We start from the raw sequence: 16183 nt of genomic DNA on the forward strand, positions 1-16183 counted from the left end.
TCCCAAATGATAGGGAGAGATGCCAGGTACCCTAGCTGCCTATTCCCTGTTAGATAAAACTGAGACAAAACCATACACTGTATAACAAGGAGAAATATTCAACAATTCCTGGGTTCTATGCCCAGCTCTACTGCAGACCAGCTATGTGATCTTAGGGTGTTGTAAGAATCAGGTAGTGTTTGTCAAAAATGTTGTGAAGATGAAAAATGTTGCCTTAGTGCTACGTTTACATGCAAACGACAACTGACCACAAGTAAACATTAACCAAAAACCATAAAAATTGGGATCACTCCAAAAGGCTTTCAGTGACTAAAGGCTATAAAAAAAAGAACCCTTCTACTGAATCTTAACTGAATACAGCAGAAGCAGCCACCTCAGAGTCACCCAAGTGGGATCCTTCCACCTACTTCTTGAAAAAAGCAACAGAGGGTCCTGTGGCACCTTTAAGACTAACAGGTGCATATGGGAGCATAAGCTTTCGTGGGTAAGAACCTCACTTCTTCAGAAGTATCTTTTGTTTGTTTCAAAATAAATCCCTCAGTCAGGACTCACTAATGACTATAGGCCAGGATTTCCATAGTTATTTAGGTCACTCCCCATTTATTTCTCACCATTTAGTGAGTGGTAAGAAATATCTAACAGTGTCTGAAAACAACACATATGGGACCATCTTTGGATTTAAATAAAAACAATGTGATTCCAATTGTCTTCAACAAACAAAAAGATCTTACACAGTTTGGAGCCCACTGTCTCTAGTGTCTTACCTTCCCAAAGCCAAAACTGTAGATGTTTCTTGATGAATTTGCTCCACCTTTTAGAAGTCTAGTCAGAGGACTGTCGGCATTTCTAATGTCAAAACATACAAGCATAGCTACATGTAGATTAATAGTGAAGGCCAAGATTTTGAAAAAGGTTACATTCCATCTCCCAAAGGAGATGGGAAAGAAAGAATACACAAGTCCTGCAGCAGCTGTCTTTCAAATACTTCACTTGATATTTGGCCTGGGTCAGAAATAGTGAGGCTGCTACTACTCTCACTTTCTTGGCTGACACCACCCTCAACCCCCACTAGAGCTGAAAAGAAGTCTCGCAAGCACAGCAATGGTAACCCCATAGCCTGCTGAAACATGAAGCATGGTTATTTAAAAAAAAAAAGTAGGCATATTTTACCAACTTGATTTTAATGTGCAACTATTATCTTGTATATGATTTTGTTTAAAGTCACTTAGTGCATAGCAATGCAAATATGCAGACATCTTGAATTCACTTCAAATCTTTTCACTAAAGTATTTTTCTTAACAGAAAGATATTTCCCACTAGACACATCAAACTTATGAATAAAAAGCATAAAACAGTTAGAGACACATCCTCTAAAGACTGGCAGTGACTTACAGATAAAGAAATGAGATTTATTTTATGGTACACAGTACCAGATATCTTAACATTAATACAATACAGAATTGTATCTGGTTTATTCAGAGAAACATTTCCTTTTAAATAAAGAAGAATTTGTAAGTTACCACCTACTGTTTGGCTCTACCATAGCAAGAAAAATTTAGTACTAATGACCACATATAAAGGTGACCCATCCAAACACATTAGAATGTCTAAACAAGCAGCTTTGGTTTTAAAATAGCTATTGTCAAGAAGAAAGAGACAGACAACAAAAAGTAAAACACATGATAAGTTTCAGGATACTTAAGTATGGGATGAAACATCCCTGAATCACTAAGAAGTGAAGTTCTTACCCTTGAGTAATGCCACTAAATCTAGATGGGTTGCAGACCAGTACTTTTGATGAACCAACCTTCCTAAGTAAATCAGAGGGGAAATTCTGAATTGCAGCCTGCATGTGTGATGCACAACGCCGTATAAATTCTAACATCTGAAAAACATTAAGTATTCAAGAACTACTAGGTTATAAATGTTCTTATTTTAACTTAATAGAGCAGGATCATGAAGAAAAATTGTCACTTACTTCTTGGTGGCAATATTTGGCACCAGCACAAATATTTGAGATATTAATTTTTTTATTAGAGAGAGTCTTTACTGTCCATAAATGGTCTAAAATTGTTAGGCAGATATCAACCAAAATTCAGCACATTCAAAAAGAAGCTGTATCCATTGTGAACATGTACATTTAAAGAAAAATTAATGGTGTGAATATGTAAATAAAAGCAAACCTCAAGCCCTCCAGGTGACAGAGGTAATGTCAATAACTGACAATTCTGAAGGTGAAAATGATAAAACTACTGAATTCCAGCACAATTAATAATAAAGGAATAATCTATCTTGAATTATTCTGACTAGGTCTCAAATATGCATACTGAAAGACATCAAATTATCTCGTACCAAGCCATGGGATAATTTTAAATCAACAGCTTTCTTGTAACATTTTGCTTCAGTATTAAGTAAGCAATATTTATACCAGAATGTTTATAGTTCTAGGCCTTGGTCCTGCAAACAGCTCCAACGGAACTACTCACGAGTATGAGGGGATTGCAGGATCAGGACATATCGCTGTAGTTCTCATCACTGCACATTTATACATTATGGCTCTGATTCTGCAAGCTTGTAAGTACAGGCAGACCTCTGCCCTCAGGTAGAGTCCCACTGAAATAATTTTGAGTTTATATGATCAGGACCTCAGAATATAATCTGAGCCAGAAAGTCACATAAGGCAAATCACTTAACATTATCTTAAAAAACATCTGTTTCCTGGGTATGGAGTTTTTGTTCCCAGACCATATTTCCAAGATAAAGTTGTGAAGTTCACATATATGTGTACCTGAGCACTACTATCCTTTCCAGCTGACATAGCCCAGCACTGTGGATTTCTTCCATTTTTATCATGTACTCGCAGATCACCTCCTGCATCCAACAATTTACTGAGAATCCACTGATTTCCTGAGAATGCTGCAGCATGTACTGGGGTGCTCCCATCATAACAGCGGCTGAGGAATATTAGAACAGAAACATTTCAAACTACCTTCACTATGGTAAACTACAGATACCTCTTGAAAAAGAGAATACTTACAACTGCATTATATGCAAGAGGAAAAGAATCTATCCTGATCTTACCAAATGGGATTCCATGTATGGAGTGAGGACTGTATGGCCTTTTATTGTCACCAGAGGGACTAGAAAACTGCAGGCATGAAAAACTCTCTTTCTCAATACGCTTTTCTGCACTTTGCCTCTCTTCTGCAGAAACCAAGCTTTACCTTTTCACTCTCACTGGGGAGGTGCTTCTGAAGCTATGATTAATAATTTTAGTATTTAAAAGCTTCCAATTAGATTTTAAAAATTAATTCCTGACTCAAGTGAATGAGAGAAAGAAATGGAGTTCACACCTTTGCTTGCCCTATTGTTTGGCTGAAGACAGAGCACTGTTTATCTGTAAAGTGTGGTTATTGCTTGGACTAATGTAGTGACTTTCCTTGCAAAAAATAATCTCACTACAACCAGTGCACTGCTATCCTGTTGATCCAGCCTAGTAAAAAAACTGTCTCCGGAGGGACAAACAATTGCATTAGAAAAAGTTGTGAACAGTATTCCCTTCTGCCATTCACTTCAATCATGCATTCACATTAACACCTAGATGGAAATACAGAGCCCTGGACTACACTTAATATAAGACTGAACTAGCTATGTCACCCCAGAGTTCTGTAGTTAAGCATACCTAACCCTGCTCAGGGAGGTGGATTACCTACATTGACAGAAAAAAAACTTCTGTAGATGTAGGAAGCATCTGCACTATGGGACTATAAGGGCATACCTGCAGCTGTGCCACTGCAGAGTCTGTAGTGTAGACATGCCCTTAATGTTAACATATTCAAGCTCAGAATTCACAACCTTCCCCAAAGAGTTTCATAGATGGAGCTCTTTGCCTGTTTTCTAAAACACTTTATTTGTCTAAGCTGGAAGGTACCAGGGTCCAAATTTGTATATGTATCTAGCAACAAAGAGTCCTGTGGCACCTTATAGACCAGGGGTCTCAAACTCAAATGACCATGAGGGCCGCATGAGGACTAGTGCATTGGCCCAAGGGCCACATCACTGACACCCACCCCTTGCTGGCCCTGGCCCCGCCCCCACTCCACTCCTTCCATGAGGCCCCGCCCCTGCCCAGCCTCTTCCCTGCCCCCATTCCAACCCCTTCCCTGAAGTCCTCACCCCAACTCTGCCCCCTCCCTGCCCCCAGGGGGTGCAGGAGGGGTGCAGGGTACAGCAGGGGGCTCAGGGCAGGGAGTTGAGGTGCAGGAGGTGTGCAGGGTACGGCAGGGGGCTCAGGGCAGGGAGTGCAGGAAATGTACAGGGTGCGGCGGGGGCTCAGGGCAGGGAGTTGGGGTGTCAGGTGCAGGAGGGTTGAGGGGTGCAGCAGGGGGTTGGGGTGCAGGGTGTGGCAGGAGGTTGGGGTCCAGGAGGGGTGTGTGGGATGTGGCAGGGGGCTCCGGACAGGGGGTTGGGGTGCAGGAGGGGTGCGGGGTGCGGGCTCCGGCCCGGCGCCGCTTATCTAGAGCAGCTCAGGTGTGGCAGCGCCACGCACCGTGGCCAGGGCAGGCTCCCTGCCTACCTACCCTGGCCCCTGGCCCCGCTCCGCTCCAGGAAGCAGACGGAGTCCCGGGGGCAGGGGGAAACGGCGCCATGTGCTGCTCTTGCTGCTCCTCCAGGAACCTTCCCCAAAGCTCCCATTGGCCACGGTTCCCCGTTCCCTGCCAATGGGGGCTGCGGGAGGCGGTGCCTAGAAGTGAGAGCACGGAGTCCTCTACTCCCGCCCCCCCGCCCTGCAGGGCCATAGTTCCAGCCGCTTCAGGGAGCGGCGCAGGGATCACAGCGCCACGGGGTAGACAGAGGGGCAGGGGGCGCGCGGGGGGGGAGGGCGCACAGGGAGCTTGGCGGGCTTCACAAAAGAACCCGACTCCTGTTCTAGACTAACAGATGTATTGGAGCATAAGCTTTCACGGGTGAATACCCACTTCGTCAGACGTCTGACGAAGTGGGTATTCACCCACGAAAGCTTATGCTCCAATACATCTGTTAGTCTATAAGGTGCCACAGGACTCTTCGTTGCTGTTTACAGATCCAGACTAACATGGCTACCCCTCTGATATATGTATCTAGGCTTTGCTCTGCTCAGCATTGCAAGATCTAAATCACTTTGACCATGTCTGCACTGCTGCAGTGCCATAGCGTAGATGCTTCCTACAAGGATGGAAGGTGTTTTTCTGTTGCTGTAGTTAATCCACCTCTCTGACAGGCAGTAGCTTGGTTCTTCTGTCAACCTAGCCACATCTACACCGCATGTTAGATCAGTATAGCTATGGCACTATTTTTCACATCTCTGAGCATCAGATCTATGTTGACCTAACTTTTAAGTATAGAACAGGCTTGAGGCCATGCACCACTGAGCAGAGCAAAGCCTAAATACTTTTTAAAAGTCAGGGCCCTAGGCTTTTTCTTTCCCCAACTATCAGCTCTGTAACAATTATAGTTTGGATGAAGGCTATGTCTCTCTTTCATCTGCTCATTGACAATTATTAAGGAAAATCTTGTGCATTACAATCAAGTTGATGCTATAACAAACTTAAGTTTGTTTCAGTTAATTAAGGATGTAATTCTGACTCTTATACTTAACTGATTTGGGTTTGATCCATAATCCAAGAGCACACTTACTAGTTTACCAAGACCTAGCAATGCAGCAGTAAACAGAGCAGTCTGGCCCAAGGAGTTAATTGTGTCAACACAAATACCTGAAAAGTATAAATAAATAAGTAGTCATGCCTCATGATTATACAATTTCAAACACCCCCGCCCCTCATTATCAATCTTTAACATTTTCAATTAAATGTTATAGAAATAGGGCCCTACCAAATTCACGGTCCATTTTGGTCAATTTCAGGGTCAGAGGATTTTAAAAATCGTAAATTTTATGATTTCAGCTATTTAAATCTGAAATGTGACGATGCTGTAATTGTAGGGATCCTGACGCAAAAAGGAGTTGTGGGGGAGTCACAAGGTTATGGGGGGGGAGCTTGCAGTACTGCTACCCTTATTTCTATACTGCTGCTGGTGGGGCGCTGCCTTCAGAGCTGGGCCAACAGCCGCCGCTTTCCAGCTGCCCAGCTCTGAAGGCAGCACAGAAGTAAGGGTGGCAGTACCGCAACCCCCTAAAATAGCCTTGTGACCCCCCTGCAACTCCCTTTTGGGTCAGGGCCCTCAGTTTGAGAAACGCTGGTCTCCCCTGTGAAATCTTTATAGTATAGGGTAAAAGCACACAAAAGACTAGATTTCACAGGGGGAGACCAGATTTCATGGGCGGTGACGCGTCTTTCATGGCTGTGAATTTGGTAGGGCCCCTATATATAAGTGTAAGTAATACAGAAATAGTTAACCTATATCAGTCTAACTTGAACACAACAAAAACAAAACAAAAAACGTTTTCCTCTTCCACCGGAGGCCCTGCCCCAAGCCAAGCTGGAACGGGCCGAGAGCTGCCTGAAGACCCTCCACCTGCCCAGGGGTGTGTGTGTGAGGGGGTTGAAAGCAGACCCCGACCCGTGTCCCTGACCCACGGGCCCCCCCATCCACCCAGGGCAGGTGGAGGGTCCATGGCGTGACTCCCCACAACTGCCCAGATGGCTTTTACCATGGCCGAGCTGCGGCCCCCAGTCAGAGCCGGGTCCAGGTAAGAGCTGTGCATGGCACACGGTCAGCTGTGGGGAGCCGCGGACCCTCCTGCCCGGGGGGGGGAGGGGTGCAGGGCAAGGACATGGGCTGGGAACTGCTCTCAACCCTCCACTCCAGGCAGGTGGAGGGTCCGCAGCACCCCACAGCTGCCCGGGCTCCCCACCTGGACGGGGGGGAGGGAGGACCTCAGGAGGATGAGGAGGGGCAGAGGTAGGGCCATGCCCCCTTGAGCTCCCCTATTCCTGCATTCCAGTACCTCATCCAAAGTACTAAATGCCTCAGTAACAACTATGTGGGTAAAATGAGACAATCACTATGCTCTTGAATTAATTCACACAGAAAAATTATAAAAGACAAAAACACCATACCACCAGTAGCAAACCACTTTGCAAAAAATGACCACTCGATATCTGACCTCTCAGTTCTTGTGGTGAAAGAAAAATGGCACACTACCTGCAAAAGACAAGCCTGGGAGCTTAAATTCATAACTTTGTTAGAGACTAAAAATCATGGACTCAATAGAGACACTGGATTTATGGCTCATTATAATAATTTTATTAAGATGATGTTAAAAAAAAAGTGAACAGAGTTTGAGCACAGAAGATTCTGGTTATCAGGCAATAACGTACAGATTATCGAGGGTGCAAAGTTTGGTTTAAGATCAAGTGGCATAAGGAATACATAATCTGCAATAAGCAACAGAGGGTCCTGTGGCACCTTTGAGACTAACAGAAGTATTGGGAGCATAAGCTTTCGTGGGTAAGAACCTCACTTCTTCAGATGCAAGTGAGGTTCTTACCCACGAAAGCTTATGCTCCCAGTACTTCTGTTAGTCTCAAAGGTGCCACAGGACTCTCTGTTGCTTTTTACAGATTCAGACTAACACGGCTACCCCTCTGATACATAATCTGCAATGACCCCGATTGGGGGTAAAAGGTTGATGGGTCAAAGTACAGGCACTGAGATATGAGGGTACGAAGTTCATAGAGTGGCTATGTTTGGGTGTGGAGTATAATGAGTGGATATGATGATGAGGATGGCTTGCCCCTCATTTGTTGAGATTTAATGTTCAGGGAGTTTATGGTTCCAGTTCATATGATCCAACGGAGAAGGTCTCGTGGTCCCTTTCTTGTAGTGGGAGAACGATCTATAACCCACTAACCAACCTTTGTCATATGATTGCAGAGGTGTTAGTTGACCACTTCACTTTGAATGGTCTCTTACAACAGTGTTAACTCCTTGCTAAACAACTGTCCCACCTTATATTTAGCTGTTACAGTCTCAGCACTTTTCTCAGATGAAGAAGAGCTTTCTGTAAGCTTGTCTCTTTCACTAATTGAAGTTTGTCCAGTAAGAGATAATGTTTTCACCCCTACATCACCCACCTTGTCCCTCACATACTGGGATTAACACAGCTATGACATCACAAATAATACTGTTTTAATCATTTTTATTAAAAATACAACATATAAATTTTCTATTACACTTATATAAATACATCTTAACAAGCAATCAAACATTAACAGAATTTTCTGCTTTACTGGATTTCAACACAAATAGATCACCTAGCACTAAAAATATAATCTTAAAAAAAAAAGCCAAAATGAATTTGGAGATACAAGAAAAAATTGAACTTCTCTTTTTTTCAGACAACATAAAAGAACTAACCACTCAGTCTGTGTTCTCTCCCTCCCAACTTCCCAAAAGGAAAGAAGGAACGGTCATCAATAACAGACAGCAGCTGCATTAAAGCAACACTGTCTGCTCGCTTCGCGCTCAGAAGAGAACACTTTCACTCCTCCTCGTGGTTAGCAAGGTCAGACACTTTCGGCTACACTTCTCTAGTTACAAACTATAGAAATGATCCCTGAAAGTATAGTCTTAACAAAATCCTGCTCGGCTACACACCCAGGCTAATGTGCACAAGCTTTCTTGCCACGGTGAATGTTTTCATACAACAGGTTTCACCCTCAACGAACTAAAGGACAAAATCGAAAACCAGGTGCCTATTTCATTAAAGCACAATGCAGCCAGCTTTAGGACACTGTACATTACAAGATTTTTATGTCGCTATTTACAGAAACACACCTCCTGATTAGCATGTGGCGCTCCCAGCAACCAATCAAACCCTCATGCTTTTACTTCCTGAAACTGCGATACCTCTCACAGGCTCCTCTGTACCACATGACAGCTTGTCACGCACAGACAATGCGGACAGGTCAGCCCTTTCTAACATGCTCTGCAGCTGTTTCTCTCTGAATTGCTCTCAAATTCATCTGCACTAAAGCTTTTGCAGGGTTCCATGTTACCAGTACCGGGTTTACCGTGGCGCCCGGCCCAGAGTCAGTAGGGGGCCTGGCCTGGCCAGACCGATCCCCCAGCCAGCTGAGCCGGCCAGGAAAGCTGCCCCCGCTCCTGCTCCCCAGCCTCGCCCCACTCTGCCCCTCCCCCCCACAAACATCCTCCCCTGAGCTACTCCTCCTGGGGGACTGCAGCAGGGATCCAGCCCGCCTTTCACTCACGGGGCGGCAGGAAGTGGAGCAACCTGGCCCCAACCTGCTCTGCTTCGCTCCGCCGGCTCCCAGACGCACCGTTGGTGAGTGCTGGGGGGCGGTTCCCCTCCCCCAAACTCTGGGAGCCAGGAGAGCAGAGCAGAGCAGGCTGGGGACAGGTCACTCCACTTTCCACCGCTCCATGAGTGCTGGGTCGGGCCTGCCCTGCAATCACCAGGTGGCAGGAAGTGGAACAACCCGGCCCCAACCTGCTCCACTCTGCCAGCTCGTGCTGGGGGGCAGTTCCCCCATGTCCCCCAAGCCTGGGTAGGAGATGGAGCGGTGGGGAAGGGGCATGGCATGGGATGGGGAAGCAGGGGCGGGGGGAAGGAAGGGGGTGGGATGAGGAGGGGATGGAGCAGTGGGGAAGGGGCTTGGGATGTGGGGGCAGGGGGGAAAGCTGGAGCCCAGCATGCGGCATCCCCTTGGCAGAAGCTGGGGCTCCCCTGTTAAACAGGCTCATCGAACCCTCACCCTGATAAGCCCTACCTCCCCTGCAGCTGTACCACCCCTATGAGCCCCCCCGACACCCTCCCCACTGAGCCCCAACCACCTACACCCCCACCCAAATGAACCCTACCTCCCCTGCACCTACACCCCCCTGCTGAGCCCCAAACACCTTCATCTGGATCCCCTGCAGAGTCCCGTTGCCCCTGCATCTGGAACTCCCCGATGAGCTTCTGTGTATCCAGATCTCCCACTGAGCCGCCCGCACCCAGATTGCCCCACAGAGAACTCTCTTACCCGCACCTGTGATGATGGGACTGTGAGGAAGGTGGTGGGCAGTGGGGAGGTCTATGGGCGGGGAGGTGCTGGGCGAGCAGTGTGGTGTGCAGGGTGCTGTGCAGTTGTGGTGAGAGGCTAATGGGGGAGATCTCTAGGATGGGTGGGGGCTAGGCATAGAGATCTGTGGTGGAGGTCTCTGGGTGAGCGGACACTGGGTATAAGGGTGGGGCACAGGGCAGGGGGGTGGTGTGGTGCGGGCCCACCCTCAAGGGGATGGGGCAAGCTGGCAGCACAGGGCTGGGCAGGCCAGTGTGTGTTTGGCAGCTGCAGGTTTGTAAACTGTGCCCTCCTGCTGGGCTGCCCAGAGCGGGGCTGCTCCCACCAGCTGTGTCTCATTGCCCCCAGCCTGCCCTTCACTCTGGAGACTGACCATCCTGCCCCCCTGCACCTTGCCTCATGGGAGCCACAAAAATGTTTGGCACCGGGCTCACAAAAAGTTAATCCAGCCCTGCATGTTACCGGTGGTACTTGCACTAAATCAGTGGCTCTCAACCTTTACAGACGACTGTACCCCTTTCAGAAGTCTGATTTCTCTTGCATACCCCCAAGTTTCATCTCACTTAAAAACTACTTGCTTACAAAATCAAACATAGTACAAAAGTGTCACAACTCAGCAGGAATAATAAGAATATAACAGTAGGGATATATTACCTACCACCTGACCAGAATGGTGATAACTGTGAAATGCTCAGGGAGATTAGAGAGGCTATTAAAATTAATGACTGCTGTGGAGAAAGTAAATACGGAAGTGTTATTTACTCCTTCTCATAACACAAGAACTAGGGGTCACCAAATTAAATTAATAGGCAGCAGGTTTAAAATAAACAAAAGGAAGTATTTTTTTCACACAAGACACAGCCAACCTGTGGAACTCCTTGCCAGAGGATGTTGTGAAGGCCAAGACTATAACAGGGTTCAAAAAACAACTAGATAAATTCATGGAGGATAAGTCTATCAATGGGTATTAGCCAGGATGGGCAGGGATGTTGTCCCTAGCCTCTGTTTGCCAGAAGCTGGGAATGGACGACGGGGGATGGATCACTTAATGAATACCTGTTCTGTTCATTCCCTCTGGGGCACCTAGTAATGGCTGCTATCAGAAAACAGGATACTGGGCTAGATGGACATTTGGTCTGACCTAGTATGGCTGTTCTTATTGTCAGTATAAACAAGTCATTGTATGAATTTTAATTTGTTACAACTTCGCTAGTGCTTTCTATATACCCTATTGTAAAACTAGGCAAATATCTAGATGAGTTGATGTACCCCCTGGAAGATCATTGCATACCCGCAGGACTATGCATATCCCTGGTTGAGAACCACTGCACTAAATCACCCTTACTCTTAGAACTGGTGCCACTTGAACCTAGGCATTCTGAACCATTTCAGTACTAGTAGCCAGAAACAACACAGCTGCACTAGGTCTGTTGTTCCTCCCAGCACAATCCCTGCTTGGAAAGAAGATATCTTCTGGCTCTGACCCTATTTACCATTGTGGGCCGCATAGGCAACTCTCTCTGTGTTATGTGAGCCGCATCCACACAATATATAAACTATCTGTATGGCCCTGAGGTGAGGATACTACATGGGCCGCAGTGGTACGCTGATTGGGCCGCAAGCGGCACATGGGCCGCAGGTTCAGAACCACTAGAATAGTTTTGCGAAGTCCATTGCCATAGCCTTTTTTCCCCATGTCTGCTGTGAGGCAGGAGCACATGAAATTCATAGCAATATAAATATGAGTGAAACCACCCAAATATTATTTACATAAAAACTAAATAGTCTAATTTTAAAACAAAGAAAAACACAGGCCACACAGGGAGTGGTGCAAGAGTCTCAAATGATTTATACCCCACCCCCAATGCAGCATAATTAACCTAAATGAATCATAACTATTTAAATAGAGTATCTTTCTCCTACAAAGCAGAATAAGACAAAAGGTTGAGGCTGTTCCCCTTCACATGGGGGGGGGGGGGCAGAGAAGAAGGATTTAGATGCTCAATCCACTTCAGATTATGAAAGAAACCGAGCAGACTAATGATTTACTCAAAACCCACCCCAGCAAAAAAAAAAACCAAACTAAGTGTTATACAAGCTTCCCCCCCCCCCCATCAGTAGATTTTAATATTCTTCACAATAATGGGTATTATCCCAGCTTAGAGGCCAGGACATTGGGGCAAAGAGAGCACAAAGATAGTCACTGGTTGAGTTGAGAAGGAACTCAGGCCTCCTCACTCCTAATCTAATGCCCTTTCTACTAGACCTCACTGTTTTTATGAGAAAGAGGAAATTGAGCACAGCACAGAGAGGAGGGAGATCGTTTCTCGGCTCTCTGTGAGCTGAGGAGTGAAAACATTATCAAGCCCTATTGGACAGGGGTAGGTGTTGAAATGGGAGCATGGGTGCCAGGGAGTTAATGCTGGCAGAAGAGTGGTCTATGTGGCAGAAGGTAGTGCAAGGCAGAGAAGGGTGGGTGAGATGAAGCATTTGTTTTGGCTCTCTCCTGATGGGGAAGGCAGCAGAGGCACACCTGATCTTCCCTATCATTACAGAGCCTAGAAGTAGGAAGCCAAGAGATGGCAGAAGAGCCTGGAAGTAGGAAGCCAAGAGACAGCAATTCTCATATCCTGCATGGCTTGCCTGATGTGCTTGGGGCCAAGAGCAAGCTGCATACCACCCAACTGCCAGAGCAGTAGATGTGAAAATAGGGGCTTCCAGAAAGAAGAAGGGAGGAGTGAGAGAAGCTCCAAATAGCAATGTGTAAGTGTTGGTAGCCCAGAACCACAATGGTCCCAGGTTCTAGTCCCACAGGTGCTTACACTAGAGCAGCGGTTCTCAAACTTTAGGGGGGAGGGATAGCTCAGTGGTTTGAGCATTGGCCTGCTAAACCAATGGTTCTCAAACTTTGTACTGCTGACCCCTGTCACATAGCAAGCCTCTGAGTGTGACCTCCCCACCCATAAATTAAAAACACTTTTTAATATATTTAACACTATTATAAATGCTGGAGGCAAAGCGGGGTTTAGGGTAGAGACTGACAGCTCACAATCCCCCATTTAATAACCTCATGACCCCCTGAGGGGTCCCAACCCCCAGTTTGAGAACCCCTGTGCTAAACACAGGGTTGTGAGTTCAAACCTTGAGGGGTCCATTTAGGGATCTGGGGCAAAGATCTGTCTGGGGATTGGTCCTGCTTTGAGCAGGGGGTTGGACTAGATGACCTCCAAAGGTCCCTTCCAACCCTGAGAGAAAAAAGTGGAAAAGGAAGAAAACTTGCAGAATCAGGCCTCTACCTAAATTCAGAAATAGATTACAACAAAAAAGAGATATGGCAACATAAAGGAATTTTTTAATTGTTTCAGTAACTACTGAATAAGAAACCTTTCACACTACATTTACTTCTCTTTCAAACCCTACCAAAAAAAAAAAATAATAATTAAGATTTACTATAAACATACCATCAGCCAAAAGTATAAAAAACTCCATATAACAGAAAAACTTACAAACAAAATCTATTTTAAAACCTGTTTTATAAGAACTAACCACTCAGTCTGTGTTCTCTCCCTCCCAACTTCCCAAAAGGAAAGAAGGAACGGTCATCAATAACAGACAGCAGCTGCATTAAAGCAACACTGTCTGCTCGCTTCGCGCTCAGAAGAGAACACTTTCACTCCTCCTCGTGGTTAGCAAGGTCAGACACTTTCGGCTACACTTCTCTAGTTACAAACTATAGAAATGATCCCTGAAAGTATAGTCTTAACAAAATCCTGCTCGGCTATACACCCAGGCTAATGTGCACAAGCTTTCTTGCCACGGTGAATGTTTTCATACAACAGGTTTCACCCTCAACGAACTAAAGGACAAAATCGAAAACCAGGTGCCTATTTCATTAAAGCACAATTCAGCCAGCTTTAGGACACTGTACATTACAAGATTTTTATGTCACTATTTACAGAAACACACCTCCTGATTAGCATGTGGCGCTCCCAGCAACCAATCAAACCCTCTTGCTCTTACTTCCTGAAACTGCTATACCTCTCACAGTCTCCTCTAAACCACATGACAGCTTGTCAGGCACAGACAATAGGGACAGGTCAGCCCTTTCTAGCATGCTCTGCAGCTGTTTCTCTCTGAATTGCTCTCAAATTCATCTGCACTCAAAGTTTTTTCAGGGTTCCATGTTACCGGTGGTACTTGCACTAAATCAGTGGCTCTCAACCTTTACAGACAACTGTATCCCTTTCAGGAGTCTGATTTCTCTTGCATACCCCCAAGTTTTACCTCACTTAAAAACTACTTGCTTACAAAATCAGATGTAATATTTATAAGGTCAAGTGAAAAAGGACCTTGTGCACCCACAACCCCCCCTGCTGGACTTTATCCCCTGAACCCACCGAACCTAACTGAATCCCACCACGTGAGGGTCACCCCATCCCCATTACCCAGCCCACTTACTTATACCCATGACTGTCTCTACTTCCTGTATGGGTGATAGACCCTCACCGCTTATCGTCTGTTTCCTGATCCCACCCACTGGTTACCCCCCCCCCATTGGGGACATTGCAGTCTGTATATACTATATTACCCCCAATGACCAATAACTGATGCCTCAAATTTTCTGTATCGTTTATTTTTTTTTAAATATTCTCTAATAAAATTTAATTCTCTAAGTATTGCACTTATATTTCAGTGTATATAGACTAGAGAACAGTATAAACAAGTCAATGTATGAATTTTAATTTGTTACAAATTTGCTAGTGCTTTCTATGTAGCCTATTGTAAAACTAGGCAAATATCTAGATGAGTTGATGTACCCCCTGCAAGACCATTGCATACCCCGTGTGAGAACCACTGCACTAAATCACCCTTACTTTTAGAACTGGTGCCACTTGAACCTAGGCATTCTGAACCATTTCAGTGCTAGTAGACAGTGGCAACACAGCTGCACTAGGTCTGTTGTTCCTCCCTGCACAATCCCCGCTTAGAAAGAAAACATCTTCTGGTTCTGACCCTATTTACCATTGTAGGCTGCATAGGCAACTCTCTCTGTGTTATGTGAGCCGCATCCACACAATATATAAACTACCTTTATGGCCTTGAGGATGCCACACGGGCTGCAGCTGTGTGCCGATTGGGCCACAGGTTGAGACTCATTAGTCTCTAATTTTGCAAAGTCCATTGCCACAGGCTTTTTTTCCCCATGTCTGCTGTGAGACAAGAGCACATGAAATTCATTACAATATAAATATGAGTGAAACCACCCAAATATATTTACATAAAAACTAGATAGTCTCATTTTAAAACAAAGAAAAACACAGGCCACACAGGGAGTGGCGCAAGAGTCTCAAATGATTTATACCCCCCTCCTACCCGCCATTTAGCATAAGAATTAACCTAAATGGATCATGACTATTTAAAATAGAGTATATTTCTCCTACGAAGCAGAATAAGACAAAAGGTTGAGGCTGTTCCCCTTCACATGGGGGACAAGGGGCAGAGAAGAAGGATTTAGATGCTCAATCCACTTCAGATTATGAAAGAAACCGAGCAGACTAATGATTTACTCAAAACCCACCCCAGCAAAAAGAAAACCAATCTGCACATAAGCGTTATACAAGTTTCTAAATAAAGCTATTATATCTAACCTTCCCCATAACTAGATTTCATGTACACTAAAAAAACTCCTTCTTTTATTCAGTATACAAAGCCTAACCACTCAGTCTGTGCTCTCCCCTCCCACTTTTCCAACTAGCACAGTCTATACCAGGGTTTAGGTCAGCTCAGCTACGCCTCTCAGGGATGTGGATTTTTCATTTACCTCAGACAGAAAAAAAAGAGAGTAACAGAAAAGAGAAGAAATAAGATGGGAAGGAAAACACCCAGGGGGCAAGGGAGATGCTGACATATGCAAATCCCTCATGTAAACCCCTTCCCCCCATGCCCTTCATTGTCTCCTCCACCTATTCCAGGGTTCCCCAGTCTTTCTCCATGGCAGGGGTTCTGTGTGCTTGATATCCACCCATAGCAGGGTCCTCCATTCTCCCCAATGGCAGGGGCTCTGTGTGAGCCTCTTTTCTCCCCATTCCATCCTCTACCCACTGCACGGACAAGAGACAGCAACTATCCTGTGTGGATTGTCTGACGTGCTTGGGGCC

The 16183-nt window shown here is 45.5% G+C and overlaps 2 non-coding genes across 2 annotated transcripts; both read right to left on the reverse strand.

Annotated features, from left to right (window-relative positions):
- Positions 1-8356: 8356 nt before the first annotated feature.
- LOC128825920 (small nucleolar RNA U3) lies at positions 8357-8573 on the reverse strand. Its single transcript, XR_008442754.1, has one exon. It is a non-coding gene; the product is annotated as a small nucleolar RNA U3 (small nucleolar RNA).
- A 4996-nt stretch (positions 8574-13569) lies between these two features.
- LOC128825932 (small nucleolar RNA U3) lies at positions 13570-13786 on the reverse strand. The gene has a single exon (XR_008442764.1). It is a non-coding gene; the product is annotated as a small nucleolar RNA U3 (small nucleolar RNA).
- Between the last annotated feature and the right edge of the window lie 2397 nt (positions 13787-16183).

This window comes from Malaclemys terrapin, chromosome 18 (genome assembly GCF_027887155.1).
Source record: "Malaclemys terrapin pileata isolate rMalTer1 chromosome 18, rMalTer1.hap1, whole genome shotgun sequence".
Classification (NCBI taxonomy): Eukaryota; Metazoa; Chordata; order Testudines; family Emydidae; genus Malaclemys; species Malaclemys terrapin.